Source organism: Lissotriton helveticus, chromosome 9 (genome assembly GCF_964261635.1).
Source record: "Lissotriton helveticus chromosome 9, aLisHel1.1, whole genome shotgun sequence".
NCBI lineage: Eukaryota > Metazoa > Chordata > Amphibia > Caudata > Salamandridae > Lissotriton > Lissotriton helveticus.
The window spans coordinates 208,073,933-208,091,834 of NC_136070.1; the positions used below are offsets into that span (position 1 = coordinate 208,073,933).

Below are 17,902 nucleotides of genomic sequence, written 5' to 3' on the forward strand. Positions count from 1 at the left end.
CCTAAAGTCCAAATTACACCGTAGGTCACACCCATAGGTAAAGCGTACTGACTGCCTAATGCCTAGCAGTGCAAGAGAATATTATCTCTCATTTATTTTAGCTACTATCAGTGTTAAAAAGCTTATAGCACTAAAAAAAAAAATCTTTGAGACTAAAAAATAATATTGAGATGGTGGCTTTATCTGACATCCAGAGCCTATGCGTACCTCTGTATCACACCCAATGGTTCAGGCAGGCCGTATCTGACACCCAGGCACAAGCGTACCTCTGTATCATGCCGAGTGGTCCAGGCGGTCTTCATCTGACACCCAGGGACAAGCGTACCCTGTATATCGCACAGTGGTCCCAGTGACAAAACTGTAGCCACCCTCGCCTTCTCTAGCGTGTTCAGTAAGGGAAAAGCAAAAGTGATCTACGGACATGTCCTTGTTTGCCAAATGCTACATATTGGGACTAAGAATCAGACTTAGTAACTTATCTTGTGACAGCTGTCTATGGATGGACCTCGGCCCCATGGATGCACAGAATCCATTGTGGCATCTGCTCACCGATCTTGCTGTACAGTTGTGAAATAATCAAGGCAGGGGTCCTTCCTTCGGCAGCAGTCTGGCTCGATAAACCAGTCTCTCCTATCTGATGCACCATAATGTTGCTCGAATATGATTTTACCTTCAATAAATGAAAAGACAAGAGCCATTTGGTAAAACATGAACAAGTTGGTTTATTTAAACGGAGTGGCCTGGAGAGTGTCGACAGAGGCACGCCTGAAGACAGTCTCAAAGTACAGAAGTTTTGGCCCCACATATACACATACTGTGGGTACTATAAATCACTTTGACATTCTTTGAAAAGCATAATAGTCATATATAACACGAAAGAAGATCAGATAAGCAGGACACAGATTGCTCTCAACCTCAGGGAGAGCTGGAGTGGGCCAGTGTGTGCATGTTCAAATGACCGGTCTGGTGAGTGTGTGATCACTTCGTGCGGTTTACATGTCATGTCCTGATTAGCTGAGTATTCCTAACTACATGTGGCATTTAACATTTGTGGTATTTTGGTATGGCTTGCTTTTGACCAAACACATTCTATTGAGACTAATCTCCTCGGTCCTGTTTGTGGTGTGACTACCTATTAGTGGTAACAATCAGGACTTTCATTGGGTGCATGTTTGTCTTTGGAGTAAGTGTAACCCCACTTGTGACCTGTCAATCAGTAGACATGGGTTTGGTCACAGTGCCGTCTGACAACGTATCTCTGACTTGGGGTAGATGTAGAGGTCATCTAGAATAAATCCGACGGCAATCATGTGATTTTATGAGTGTGAGCATGTGTAATATTATTAGTCATTGATATCATATTTACTGATATTATCATTATTACACGTACAGTTGTTACATCATATAACAATGACATTAGACTCACTGATGTTAACACCACTGTGTGTGTAGAGGTTACAGCGCAAATTGGAATTGCATTTACTAGTATTGAGATCACCGAGCATGCATAGATCAAGGTGTACATTGCCATTGTATTCATCAATCTCAACATAATTTTAAACCAGACTTCACCATTAGTTAGTATTTTGAATTAGGGTTCTGGGGACATCAAAATGAATCAGTAAACTCTTACCATCTGGAAATTACACTTTTAAAAATATGGTAAGGCAAATCCAATGTTATCATATTTGGGAGATAAGCCCTTGCAGTAGTACATAGCAAATGTTTCACTGCCAGGACATGTAAAACTTAAAAACACACGTCCAACTTTTTAAATACACTGCACCCTGCCGTTGTGGCGGTCTAGGGCCTACCTTAGAGGTGTCTTATATGTATTAAAAAGGAAGGTTTGGTCTGGAAAAAGGTTTATTTTGCCAGTTTAAAACTGCATAAACAGGCACTGCAATGGAATGCCTGGAACCTGTATAAGGCCCTGGTCATTTGTAGTGCACTTTACTAGGGTCTTTTAAGTAAATTAAATATGCCATTTGGTGGTAAGCCCATCTTACAATGTGTTAAGGAAAGAGCACAAGATATTTAGCACTGGTTAGCAGTGGTAAAGCATGCAGAGCCCTAAGGGCAACAAAAACGAAGTCGACAAAAAGGAGAAGGTTTGAATGCAAAAAGTCAGGGGGAAGTCACACCAATAATGGGAAGTCTAACAAGGCTTTATAAACAGGCACAATAAAAAGTCAAGCACGATTAATCCCAGTTACATTAATCACTATAATTACCAAAAATTGTTTGGTAAAATACAAAACAGATGAACCAAATCAAATCATATTTAAAAAAATCATTTCATTATGTCATTTGCCCTCCATATTTCTCAGTTTCACGGCAGCCAAAATAAATGTATAAACCATTATGCACACAAACTCTGCGTTGAGCAGCTGTAGATGTATTAGCACCAGCCTACATTTTTTAATATTAAGGTACTTCAATAAAGGAGGTTAAAATCCATTTCCTTGGCACAATCTAAAGCTTGCAAAAGAAAAAATGAAGCATTGTTTGCATTGATGCTGAGACTCAAGGACCTGGGGCTAGATCGAATCTCAATACACAATGTTCGGGCAAGGAATCAAAAGGTGGACTGTATTACGACACATCCTATCCAGATATTACCTATGGTGGTGATTAATTATAAAATACAAACCGTGCTCCACAAGATTTGTAGTCGATAGGAGTTTTATTTTTCTCCAGAGTTTTATATAGCGCAAACTTGACCTGAAGGTATCAGAGCGTTTTACATGAGCACCAGTTGCATTACAGACGGACACATTCAGTTTTGTAGGGTACAGGAAGATTTAGGGGCATATTAACAAGGGCTTTATCTCCGCTTTTTTGGCTTTAAAAGCCAAAGAAGCAGGGATAAAAATACCGCCCTATCAACAACATGGCTCTAACGTGCAAATTCGCATGTTAGCACCCTTTTTCACTATGCTTCCCTTTGCATCTCTAATGAGACGCAAAGTGGGCGTTCCAGAGCAAAATAATAGGAGAAATGTCGCTAAGCCACATTTTTCCTATTATCATGCTTCACGCTAACACTGTTAGAGACAAAAAAAGCAGCACTCACCTCGGTTAACGCTGCTTTTTTACGTCTGCTAATTTTCAGACTTAGCCATGTAATCCAATGGGTGGTGGATTACATGGCTATGTTCACCATGGGCTATCAACAAGGATATCCCTATCCTTGTAGTTTTATCGCTGCATTACCAGCGATAACCTCCCAAAATGCTGCTATTGCTGGATTTTTTATCGCCAAGGCGGTTAGCGTTGTTAATAACGCGATAACCAGGCGATATTATCCAGCGATGGCGGGCGTTAAAAAAATTAACGCTAAGCGCCCTTAGCGTTAATTTCCCCTGCTCCTTGTTAATATGCCCCTAAGTGATTTGCTCAGAATCACAGGATGTTGAGCGTCGGTGGCGAGACTCGAACCCTGTCCCCTAGCTCTAAGGTTGATGCTTCAGCCATAAGGTCACATCCTCTCCTCAAACATTTGAGATGCAGCGACCCTCCACTTGCTACATTCCAATGTTTCTTGTTTCTGAATTAGCATGGATGACAATTCAGATGTGACAATCACTTTAACAAATGAATTAATACATTCGGGATTCTTTAAAAGTTTAGACTGCTCCAATGAAGTGAAATGCTCCTTTGTGTATGTCAACCAAGGGATGTGCCATAAGTTTTCGTGCCGCAGACAGTCTAAAATCACAGGTTGATTAACATTAGCTTCTGTCTTAGACCGCATAGAGAGCAATAGCATTATGAGGGAATGCTTCACATGAGCTAAAGATGCGATATCCCCAATACAGAGTAGCAAACAAAACATTGGAGAGCCATTTGGAACAGGTAATACACTTTTCGGGAAATCATTTTCATTAACCTGGATATAGGTTACATCACCTGGTCCCCAAATACCAGCGCCATAGGTGGCCTCAGATAGATGTTTATCATCTCATCCAAGGGCTTAGATCCCAATTTTGCAGAGAACATGAATAGTGCTGCTGTAGAATGATGTAACTGAGACTTTCTCCCTTTCACTAAGTGCGCTCAACTGACTTTATTATCAAATTCTACCCCCAGAAACGTAAAAGTCGGTACACACTAGAATCTTGTCATTTTTCCCATAATAAGCTTTTGCCTAACTATTCAGCTGACCGCATACCATGGGGAATGATTTGGAAATATTAGTAGACAGATCCAATTGAATTGACTCATGAACTATGCAAAATTGTCCAATTAACTCTGCAAGTCATTAGAACACAGTCATCTGCATATAACAGTAGTGGTACTTGCCTGGCCCCACTTTGGGAGTATCAGCCCCAACACGCTTCAGGGATTGTGCAAGGTCATTATTATAAAGGCTGAAAAAAATGAGCCAAAAGGGACCCTTGTCAAACCCTTCACCTGATCTCAATTAAAGAGGGGCACCCTCCATTTTGCCAATATCCGACTCACCATGTAATGTCAGTATGGAGTGTCGTGTAGTTCCTAATAATAAATAGGATCTGTGCTTTTAGACAACATAGACAAAGGGATTGGTGTCCAGGCTGATTTCAGACACCCCCACAAGATATGTTAGCCTTTAGACCTGGTAGCTCAGAGTGCCACTATAACACCCCTATCCTTACCAAGGAGCAAATAGTTTCTGGCAACTATCAAACATGACACCCCTTAATCCTTCAGGAATCATGGAAACAATTTAGTACCTTCCGTTCAGTCACTCGTGCTCACGTCTCAGAGAGATATACAGAATAAACGATGGGGACATTTCCAATAAGCATTTATTGAACCAGCGTCATTCTAGTATAAAATACGTGCGATGCAACATCCATTAGAGAGAAACATATTACCTACTGGCGATAGCCAGTAGGTATATATAGTTAGGATTTTTTTCCTATGGGATTTTTGAAAATTCTATGTTGAATAACTTTGGCGTTTGAGGACAGAATAGGCTGAAATTTTCAGGAAAATGGAACATTTTGTTTCTGAGCAGCCCCTGAAAATTTGGGGGGGTTTCGTCAAGGGGGGGCCGAGAAAAAAGGGGGGTCCCAAAACGTGTTTTTCCCATGCAATTTTCCATAGGGCGGTTGGCCTCACTTTTAGCCTGAACGGCTGAATGGATTTACACCAAACTTGGCAAAATTGTAGGGACTGGTAGCCCGATGTGCCTTTGCTATGTCTCAAGATATAGGCTCCAGTGGTTTTTACGAAAATTAACTTTGAAAAATATATATTGGGCTACATTGGGCTATATATATGTTGGAGCCCAAATGTAGCCCAATGTAGCCCAATGTAGCCCAATGTAGCCCAATGTAGCCCAAAGATGGCCACCAGAGACAAAAAAAACAAATGTAGCCCAAATATCAGCCAGATGTAGCCCAACTATAGCCCAATGACAGAATGTCCCAGAGTGTTCTAAAGAACAACTAGAGTGCTAACAGTCCTACTTATTACAAAGGTATGGCACACCTGAAGCCATCTTGATTGGAATAAAGTGGTAACTCTTAAAACATTTAATTTAAAAAGGAACAAAATGAGGGGGTTCATTTTGCCATAGAAAGTATGATTAGCGAATATATGACGAAATCCCGCATACCATCAGTCCGCAAAAAAAATCCCGCATGTACTATTAGGCCGCAAATTAAAATAACGAAAACTTTTAGAACGAATATGCCTTTAGCATACACTAAACAACTAAACTACCCTAAACCCTAAAACACTACCCCAAGCATGACCCTACACTACACAAACAGTACAACACTACCCTAAACCCTAAATCACTACCCCCAGCATGACCCTACACTACACAAACACTACAACACTACCCTAAACCCTAAAACACTACCCCCAGCATGACCCTACACTACGCAAACACTACAACACTACCCAAAACCATAAAACACTACACCCCAGCATGACCCTACACTACGCAAACACTACAACACTACCCTAAACCCTAAAACACTACCCCCAGCATGACCCTACACTACACAAACACTACAACACAACCCTAAACCCTAAAACACTACCCCCAGCATGACCCTACACTACGCAAACACTACAACACAACCCTAAACCCTAAAACACTACCCCCAGCATGACCCTACAATACGCAAACACTACAACACTACCCTAAACCCTAAAACACTACCCCCAGCATGACCCTACACTATGCAAACACTACAACACTACCCAAAACCCTAAAACACTACACCCCAGCATGACCCTACACTACGCAAACACTACAACACTACCCTAAACCCTAAAACACTACCCCCAGCATCACCCTACACTACGCAAACACTACAACACTACTCAAAACCCTAAAACACTACACCCCAGCATGACCCTACACTACGCAAACACTACAACACTACCCTAAACCCTAAAACACTACCCCCAGCATGACCCTACACTACGCAAACACTACAACACTACCCTAAACCCTAAAACACTACCCCCAGCATGACCCTACACTACGCAAACACTACAACACTACCCAAAACCCTAAAACACTACCCCCAGCATGACCCTACACTACGCAAACACTACAACACTACCCAAAACCCAAAACACTACCCCCAGCATGACCCTACACTACGCAAACACTACAACACTACCCTAAACCCTAAAACACTACCCCCAGCATGACCCTACACTAAACAACCACCACAACTCTACACTACACTAACACAACACTACACTACACAACACTACACTACACTACACAATCACTAACCCACGAAAAAATTAACACAAACCCACTTACCTCTCTCGTCATCGTGGTTTTCACAACGCAAATGCATTTACCATACATGCCTTTAAAACGTAATTCTTTGTAAAGGCATGCGCGATAAATGCACATGCGTTTTGAAAAAATGCGGGATAATGGTATGCGAGGTCAATGACCTTGCGGGATAATGGTATGCGGACTGAAAGTCTGCGGGATAAAAAATGCGGGAAAATGGCTGCAAACCATGATTAGCAGCAGACTTCCCTGGTGAGCACTAGCTTTACTACAGTGATCTAATGAGCAACTAGAGTGCTAACATTCAGAATTTATGGCAAATGTGTGACACAATTGAATGCCTTCTTGATAGAACCAAAGTAAACAAGCATTGAAAATGCAATAGATCTCGCCCTCGTTTAAGTTAAAGCCATTCTGTTTGTAATGAGGTGGCTTTTTAGCTTTGCTTTTATTAGTGTTTTTAAAACTTTCATGTAAATAACATGCATATGTATGCATATATGTATATGTATGCATGCATTTATATTTATATAGATATGCAGATTATATATGTTTATATATGTATATTACCTACTGGCGATAGCCAGTGGGGGTATATATAGTTAGGATTTTTTCTCTATGGGATTTCTGAAAATTCTATGTCTAATAACTTTGGCGTTTGTGGACGGAATTGGCTCCATAGGGCGGTTGGACTCACTTTTAGCTCGAACGGCTGAATAGATTTACATGAAACTTGGCAAAATTGTAGATATGGTTTGCCCGACGTGCCTTTGCTATGTCTCAATATATGTGCTCCAGTGGATTTTGAGAAATTAACGTTTAAAAAAATATATATATCTGTGACAGCGCTCCGGTTAGCGCCCCGGTTCGCGTACCTGACGCGTAACGGAACTTCGCGAAGCGAAGCTGATTGGCTCTCCGGTGTCTGTCAACATTCTAAACAGTCCGGAGCGGCCGCCATCTTGTCTCTCGGTACGATCGAGAGACAAGATGTGGTGAAAAACGAAGGGGGAAATGAAGGAAAGGGGGCAAGGTAGACCACTCCTGACCCCCTAGGATTGATGAGGGGGATATTAAAGTGCCCCGCGATTTTACGCCGTAGAGGCGCGTCCCGGTACGCGAACCGGGCAGCTCACCGGGCATCTCACCGGGCAGCTAACCGGGCAGCTAACCGGCAGCGTAGGTTCGAGAGACAAGATGTGGTGAAAAAAGAAGGGGAAATGAAGGAAAGTGGGCAAGGTAAACCCCTCCTGACCCCCTAGGATTGATGAGGGGGATATTAAAGTCCCCCGCGATTTTTCGCGGTAGAGGCGCTTCCCGGTACGCGAACCGGGCAGCTAATCGGCAGCGTAACGGGAGTCCGCCATCTTGTGTTTTTGGAGAGTCCGGTTCGCGTACCGGGTAGCGTCCCGGTAAGCGTAACAAGGGGAAAACCAAGAGAAACAGTAAAAAAAAAATTAAGGGAATAGATTTCCAGCAAACTTGGCAAAATTGTAGGGACTGTTTGTTTGATGTGCCTTTGCAAGGCCTCAAGATATGTGCACGTGTGGATTTTGTCTAATTAAGGTTAAAAAAAATATATATATCTGTAAGCGTGCTCCGGCACGCTTACGTTACGGGTTTTGTTTGCGCTGCAGAGCCGATACGTCACGGTTATGCGACGCGTCATGAGGCGTCTCACGTGGCTACGTGATACGTCACGTAATAAAGAATATATTTTACAGCTATAGATATTAGCTTTTAAAAAACCAATGAAATTTACTGAAAAAACCATAGGTTATAGACCATATATAGTTAGGAATTTGCATTTACAAAACCTTGAAAATTCACTGAAAAAACCATAGGTTAGAGACCATATATAGTTAGCTGGACATTTTATTGACATAAAACCAATGAAATTCCATATATAGTTAGTTGCACTAACTATATATCGCGCACCCGCAATCCACTGCTGATGATGTCACATATTACATCATTCATGACATGGTCAGTGACATCACTGATGACATCACTGATGACATCTCAAATGACATCTCAAATGACATCACTGATGACATCATGACTCACCAATACCAGTTACTACATACGCACTCACTGATTCCTACGTCTACACACACATTCACTCATTCACCCATACAATCACTCATACATACAGTCACTCATTATTACAACACTATCATATGCACTCATACACCTATGCAGACACTCACACACTGCCACTCATCCATGGAGTTACTCACACACCTAGTCAGTCCTGTAAAGAATCAATCACACTTCCATTTCCTCATCTATACAGTTAAACACAGAACACCATACTTCAGTGACATCACTGATGACATCACTGATGACATCTCAAATGACATCACTGATGACATCTCAAATGACATCACTGATGACATCATGACACACCAATACCAGTTACTACATACGCACTCACTGATTCCTACGTCTACACACACATTCACTCATTCACCCATACAATCACTCATACATACAGTCACTCATTATTACAACACTATCATATGCACTCATACACCTAGTCAGTTCTGTGAAGAATCAATCACACTTCGATTTCCTCATCTATACAGTTAAACACAGAACACCATACTTTTCACACATATACTAACACATACTTACTCTCTTATACAATCACTGATACAAGTACACATTGATATGCACAGTCACACACCTCCCAGCCAGCCACACACACACTCAGTCTTCCATACATCCACTCATTCTTCAATATGTAAAACATATTTAAACTTTACAAAAACACACAGACACTAGATGATGTCATCAGTGATGTCATTTGAGATGTCATCAGTGATGTCATCAGTGATGTCATTTGAGATGTCATCAGTGATGTCATCAGTGATGTCACTGACCATGTCATGAATGATGTAATATGTGACATCATCAGCAGTGGATTGCGGGTGCGCGATATATAGTTAGTGCAACTAACTATATATGGAATTTCATTGGTTTTATGTCAATAAAATGTCCAGCTAACTATATATGGTCTCTAACCTATGGTTTTTTCAGTGAATTTTCAAGGTTTTGTAAATGCAAATTCCTAACTATATATGGTCTATAACCTATGGTTTTTTCAGTAAATATATATATGATTGCAAGCACCAACAGAATAAATAAAAGCCAGAATTCTACCATGGTGCTAAAACAGTGAGTATATATTGGCATATAGATATATAGCAATAATCAAGCGTACTCCTAAGAAGCAAACCCTATCTAAGTGTAACTAAGTATCCCTAGCATGTATTTAGGTGTTAAGCTAAGAATCTCCCTACGTAAGAGCCAACCCCATTACCTGATCGGAAAGAACAAAGGACCCCATCTTGGTCTTGAGTTGGTTGCACCGCAAGGTATGTCAGACCACTGCGTGCTGGAGTTTCTGTGTAAATTGACTCCAGCGTCTTGTGTCAGCATGGAAGCTTCTCTGCTTTGCCCAGTGAAGATGTGGTTCTTATATACCCAATAGGTATCAAGAACATATAAATTGGTTTAGAGGCGCCCTCCCCATACCAGAGAAAAAGTGAGACATGGATAGCTCAGCCGAGAGGGAGCGACTTAACCAGTCCTAGCTACTTATACACCTCATCCAGAGATTGATACATTGCCAGCAGTAAAATTACGTCTAATTCAGAAAGAGATAATAAAACTCTACAGAAATCTCACACAGTTCCTAATGTGAACACTTACAGGTCAACCTTCAAGGGATCACTCAAGCTGGTCAACTACAGCAGCAAAAATCTCTCCTCAAACGCTGAACACGATAATGGGAAGAATGGCCACTTAATGTGAGCAAATGCCATTCTGGATAGCACAGAAATTAGCACAGCTTGAGGCAATTTTTCCACACACTGGCCCGCAAGAAAGACACAGAATACTGACAATTTGCTTGCCAATGGGGATAGCCAATGGGGATAGCCCCCCCCCCAATAGAGGATTGTACCACTTGGGGTACAGTTTTCGCTGCCGTGTATACCCGACTGCATGGTACTACCTCAATAGCAGTTATAACAGAAACAAATACAGAATGAGTACGGGCCGAACCGAAAGAAATGGGATAATAAAAACACAAGCAAAATGCATCACAATCACGGAGTGGGTCACCTCAACAAGAGCTGTCTGACAGGAAATATAACCTAAGAAGCCGTGGCAATATTAGGAAACCTTACAGGTGGCAGGATACTGATACAAGTCCTCTGATTCCTTCCAGGGTTGGTCTAAAAACTCAGAGGGGGAAGGACGGTCAGAACACAGATCAAAAGAGCGAGTCAAAACACACTTCACACTTCAGACTACATTATCAAAAAAGAAGATAAACCCAAAAGTAAACCTTAATTTAAAAAGAAGAAGGTAGCTGGCCTTAAAATAAGAAATGCCCAGGTGACTGAGGGCTCGACTATTGTACAGGGAATGGGCTTTTATGATGCTAGACAGTGCAGCAGTAGTAACAATATCTTACCAGAACCTGATGGAATTTCTGGTGACAGAAGGATTGAATGAACATATCACGGTGGAAACACCTCATACAAGAATGCGGGACATAACATATCCCAACTGAGATTTACTGTGCTTGAAGCTGTGAGAATTGATACTGGAACTGATCCACATAAACAACTTCTGAAAGCCGAATATTTTTGGATAAAAAAACTGAATACCTTACAGCCTCTGGGGTTAAATGACCATATAGAACTATCATGTTTTTTATAACTCTTTGAATTATGATAATTTACAAGACTTTTCTTTACAATTTTTCTTGTATACATATTAAGTTGACCAAATGAAATGTGTTTTTGACGGTTTTAGATGTTGACTCATTGATGCTTATGAATATGCACGTTTAATGATTTCCCATGTTTTGAAAACATTCAAATTTATTAGCCAGCGTGCACCCTAGGTGTAGGAATCGTGCACATTTTCCGTAATACACAGTTCAGAGACGTGGTCTCTTTAAGGTTTCACCACATAATCTCACGTGACAACGTCACGGCGTTTATTTTGAAGTGAGAGTGTTTGGCGCGTTACAGGAAATACAGCCAGAAGAATTGGAGCTTAGCTGCTCGTGATTTTCAAGTAAGAGCATTTTCGTACAGAGCGAACTCATTTTTACGGCACCGCGTAGAAGTAATCGTTTCTTTAGAGCAGCGATTACAGGAGGTTGGAACGGTGCGAGCTTTCATAGCGTGTTTTGAGCATGCAACACAGTGACCCTCCTTGCGGGATATAGTTAACTCCTCGAGCCTACACTCACAAGGTTTTTAATGTTTAATGTTTTTCAGTATACATTGTTTGGACTCGTGTGTATTATGCGTGTCATGTAGTTAATTCACACACAAAAACGGTTGTTTGAAGATCGGGGAATCAGTTTTAATGTTTCATTTTTCCGTCATTTCAATTTCCTTTGAGAACAGGTCATCTAACCATTTGTCATGCCATTTAAAACAGAGGTTTGATACAAATGAGTATCTGCCTTACCACGTTTTGAAGTTTGTTAGATAACAGAATATCTGCACATGAACTTGATGTCAATTAATGTTTAGTATATGCATTGCTTATGCTTATTCATTATGTTTTGTTTTCAGTCTAATGCTGTTAATGAATGGGCTTCTTGTTTTTGATTCATATAGACCCCTGAAGAAGGGTCCTCAGTGCGACCCGAAATGCTTTGGGTGATGGTACAAGTATAATCATGAGTTGATCATTGGATGAATGAAAATATGATTTCTTGAAGAAGAATACATTAAATTTTTTTGAATTATTTCAACAAATAGACTATACAGAAATGTATTATGAACTAGAGTTTAGGAACAGGTGACGTTCCTTGAGACAGAGTGCGCTCATCCTACAGGTTGGGTGTTTTCCTAACCAGACCAGTGGTTACAAGGGTAGGTGCCCCATATCAGTTATACGAAATAATGCTCCGAAAGGAGTGGCACATACCCAGAAAAGTGAAAGGTCTCTTTTGGGAGAACCTGACTTTTGGATTCGATATCCTTTTGGCTGAAAGAGTTTGGCAACCTGAGTTCGTCATGGATTGCCCAAAGGGGGAAGAGGTATTTTTACCGGCTTTCTCCGACCTCGTTCCAGAATCACTAAAACACACATACGAACAGGAGTGGGCAGTAGCTCCAGCATTATTCAGCAATCATGTAAAATGGGATGCTGAGTCACTCACCATGAAAATCCACTTCAAACTACTCCTACACCACAAAGTTAGTACCCAATAAAAAATGACACAAAGAAACAGGTCAGGGAGATATTAGAACAACTTGAATACCAAGGTGTAGTCGAGTATTGCACCTCCTCCATGAATAATCCTTTCTTTCCCGGAATGAAACCTGACAATTCAAATAGTCTAGTTTTAGACTACAGGCATTTAAACACATGCACAAAAACATTTGCAGTACAGAATGCACACATTGTCACATTAATGAATAACATTATGCGGAAGAAACACAAAAAAAATTAGATATCTCAAATAGATACTTCTGCAAAAATATAGCACCTGAAAGCAGACATTTGACAGCATTTTCAGTGCTCTGCTCTCAGCGCCAATTCTGTTCACTGCCCTAAGGGTATAAGAATAGACCCGGGTTGTTCTCAGCAAGAGTAACAGAGCTCCTTCAAAATTGTGATGAGGAGCATTGTCCTATGCACATGATATTTATCTGACGGACAATGAATTATTGGATCACCTGCACAGGGTGAACAACAACATTTTGGGGTTTGCACAATGGGCTACAAATTTAACTTAAAAAATCGTAAATTGCCCACCTCAATGTCCTATTATTGGCATATGATTTATCAAGTAAATGGAAAAGCCTGGCAGCTAATTTCTTAGAAAAATGTGAGTTGCCCTAAGCTCCAAAGACTTACAATCCATGTTAAGATTCCTTCATTTTGGAAGAACATATATTTTGGATAATGTTGAAAAATAAAACCTTTCTATGACCAAATTAGACCTGAGTTTTCCATTTGACTTTGGACTGAGAAACACACAGAAATTCTCCATTCCATACAAGCTGACATGATAGATTCCATGTGTAGTGGAGATTGGGTAACCCAGTAAACATTTGTAGGCTTGGGCAAGATGTAGTATAAACAAGAGATTGTCTACAAGTGATTTATTTAAGAGACAAATGCAGGAAAGTATCTTAGCATTGGTCTATAGAGTTAGTTGTACACAATCTAGCTCTACTGTATCCACAGGATAACAATGCTTTTATCACAAACAAATTAATGTGAAATAGAGAAAGAAAAAGGCACACGGAAAACCTATTTGTTATAGAAAACTCAATTTTATGAGATTAAATCAGCATGTGGGGATACATTAAGGAATTTATCTCACCATATACAATTATGAACAGATAACAAAGTCAAATGATACATCAGTACATAATCAAAACATCAAACTCCTGTTAATCAACCATGAGTAAATCAAGACAAACATGAGCCAAAGAGACTCTTTGGATCAATAAATCGTTTTTGGAGATGATGTGTAGGTCGACGTTTCGGTCTTGATTGCAGATGTCAAAAGACCATCATCAGGACAATTATAATAATGTGGAGAAAACACCCTGTGTAGATATAACATAAATAAATTACCACTCTGTATAAATCTACACATTTAACAGTGAAATATCAATTACAAAAATCCAATAGGATAACCGTGTGCACAGCACCGAAGTGCTACATTTGATAAAAATATTTAGCATATACAGTTAATTAGAAATATTAACACAACCAAATCATATATGATAAACAAACATTTCCTAAAAGTCAAGGTTCCATTGTTGGGAACACTTGAACTATGCATCTGACCATGAAGGAAATACTAACACCAATGAGACCATTCTATGCAGCAAGTTTATCACTGACTTACTTCAAGAAATAATGATGCAATGAACAATGGAGTAATCGCTGTCAAAGGCTGAGCAGACCGCAATGTTCTGTCGGGTGACCGATTAGAACAAAACAAAAGGAAAAAAACATAACTAAAATGTCTGAAATACGTGGCGGTTCAAGCTAAAGTAGGGGGATACAATATCATCAATCACAAAAAGACCTAGTCCTTTAGGCAGTTTATCTTATAGACCTGTGAACATCTATGGATTGTCAAAAGATCATTCCAGCTACACCTCTAATACTAGAGATTATTACCATGTTCCAGTCTATTGCCAAGATAAAAGATAGCCATTCTCTGATCAACATATAACAAGACAGCACAGGACATACATTCACTAGAAGGACAACATTTGAAAAAATGTGAATAGCTAGATGGCACCTCACGGGCGCACCACCAATGGGACCCCTGGTTGGTACTCACCAGGATGGCCCTGTTCTCATCATCGGTGCCACCTAGCTTAACGTAAACGTGTCCGAAACCCAAAGGAAAAGAGACAGTGAATGGTGCAGTGTACGCAAAACTTATATGTGACAAGGACTAACAACGTTCAACATATAACGAAAAAACTACTGTGCAAACAAGATACAGAAACCTTTTACTCACATTCTCTTGTTGCAAACAGTAAACACATATACATAAAAAGGAGAGATGCGAATACTACCTATCGATTCGCACTCTGCTTACAGCCGACATGTTTCATTGCCTTGGTCTTTATCAGGCAATTTCTTCAGGGCAAACAATATTGAGCTGCCACTGCCAGAGGCACTGTGCTTTAAGTGCTGTAAATCAAAATAGAAACGTACGTATGAGAGACTGCCTGTAGTTCCACTGTGTATTCAACACAGCACAAACTTTAATAATTACAACATAGTGGATAATAATTACCTAATTGGCCAGTTTTTCTTTCATACCATTCAAGAGAAACCACTTTCTGAAATCAAGTCACAACTCCCAAGCGGTGAGTGTGGTCTTTTCTCCCTTCAATACTTTTATCTAGGAAAAAGAACGCCACACGGGCGGTGGTTAAAAATGGTATTTCTAGTCTCACCAAAGTTGTCTTGTATAACCCCATCAAATCTGTCCGTTTCGCAGCTTTTACCAGTGGAGAATACTCGTTCGGCGTCTTCTCAGCACCGGAACGCCGAGCGAGTGGTGTCCGCTCTATTTACTTTCCAGACGCCGGCCTTACTCGGCCGATATAATACAATATCATACCTGTTTGTATTTCAAGGGTACAAAAAGTCTATCCCGGTGTAGTAGTCAGACGTCAACTTGTTAATGGCACTTTTTGTTTGGATTGTCGACGTCTCTAAAGGCAACTAAAAGACAGCTATGTCTCAATAGGACTCGCTTAGCCGAGTTAGAACGATAATATCTAAGACTTAAAGGTCAATGCAACAAAGGGCCAAGTTTTCAGGTTAAGGATAAAACATGTACACTAAAGAGCTTCTCTAATTGCAATACCACAAATGTGGTTTACTGCATCCAGTGCCCATGTGGATTAAAGTACTTTGGTAAAACAACCCAGTTAGTAAAAAGACGAATACTGCAACACCAATCCAGAATACGATGCAAAACAGAGAATGCTCCTTTAGTTGAGCATTATCTTCTGAAAAAACACATTGAGAAAGAAATGTTGTGGTGGGTTGTTGAAACTGTTAAACCCACGATTAGACAGTCCAACGTTGATCACATTTTTATGATTAAAGAACAACGCTGGATCTGCTTTGCTGATTCTGTTAAAAATGGTCTCTTTTCGTCAACAGAATGGTTTACCCTGGCATGCATAACATGAGTTACAGTATAATACAAATTTCATAACTTTGACTACGTATCATTCTGAGTTTTAGGTAGCTATGTACTTTAGTGATATGATGATCTCTTCCTGTAGGATGATATTGAGTGTATTACAAAAATCTACTGGTTTGTTACTGCATACTTTTGCTCTCAATAAATAACGTTCTATGTTATTCATACATAATCGTTGTTAAACAATATTACACTAGCTGGTTGTTATAATTCATGGTTTTAATTATAACTATGTATCAAAATGAATACGATAGATGTAAATGTAAATTGATACTTGTATAGCGCACTACTCACCCGCAAGGGTCTCAAGGCGCTTGTACGAATACCGCTGTGCAACCCATCCTGGCTTTCCCTGTGAGGTGTCCACTCCTGGGCACTCCCAAGGTGGAGGCCAGGCATCCTTAGCGTTGTGGGGGCCGTTGTGGAGATTAAGCAAGCTATTGCCCAGAGTTGCAGAGTGGGACTCCATGATTGGAATAGGCCCGAGGCGAGAATTATCAGGTCCGTGGAATTTTTGAGCCCAAGACCCGCCAAGGCGGGCCATTGAACCCTGGTCCCGGGCTAGACCTCTGCATCAGGGTCTGCCGCTCTAACCATTAAGCCACACTTCTCCACTATCTAACATCATCCATCATGTACATGAGATCATTTGATTGACAATCATTGTCCTTGTCTGTTATCAATAACATTTTCAAGTGTTCATTGAATTACGGACTCCTAGGATTTAATCATATAAATCTATACTGTTTGTGTCTTGTCCATTAGACATGTGAAAATGTTTCCATTATTGAATATCGTGTGAATTGCACCAAGAAATATCGACAAACCTATTGCCCATTACATGCAGCAGTTACACTCCAATATGGCCGCCATATTACCTAGCGGCATCCGCGAGATCTCTTGAGGCGGTTAGTGATGACGCACTATTGGCGCGCCCCGTAGTTTACACTTCCGGGTGTCGGGCTTTAAATATACCGATAGTTTATGCTCGAATTTCATCCATGTGCGAATGCCCCTGGAAATCCATGTGGTGTATTTCTTCTGAACCACCATTACTCTGTAAGTACAAAGAGTGGCGTTTTGATTATTTTTTAGTTTATTTAATGTTTACTTTGATCTGGCACGGCTGTAGCTCTAATCGACATGCACGCTCAGTTTATGTATGTGATATCGTGCAGCTTGCGCTTGCTAAGTAATCTTAACCAGAAATAATACCCCGCCAGCCCACATACTCAAGTCATTAAGAATAATGTTGGATACAGCACTTTTCGTTCTGTACATTGATAGATTATGCCGAACAACCCTGGACTATTTAACAAAGAGAATCGCTCCGGTTGCTTCAGTTTTGTTCTGGAACATACTGACATATACAAATAATCTGTCAGCATTTCCCAAGTTGATAT

At 40.5% G+C, this 17,902-nt stretch overlaps 1 long non-coding RNA gene across 1 annotated transcript in view; it reads right to left on the bottom strand.

Moving 5' to 3' along the window:
* Positions 1–548: 548 nt before the first annotated feature.
* The window catches only part of LOC144782690 (uncharacterized), a 1,081,331-nt gene continuing 1,063,977 nt past the window's right edge, over positions 549–17,902 (bottom strand). Inside the window, exon 5 of the long non-coding RNA XR_013601205.1 lies at positions 549–670. This is a non-coding gene — a long non-coding RNA (uncharacterized LOC144782690). The remainder of the gene's footprint in view (positions 671–17,902) is intronic.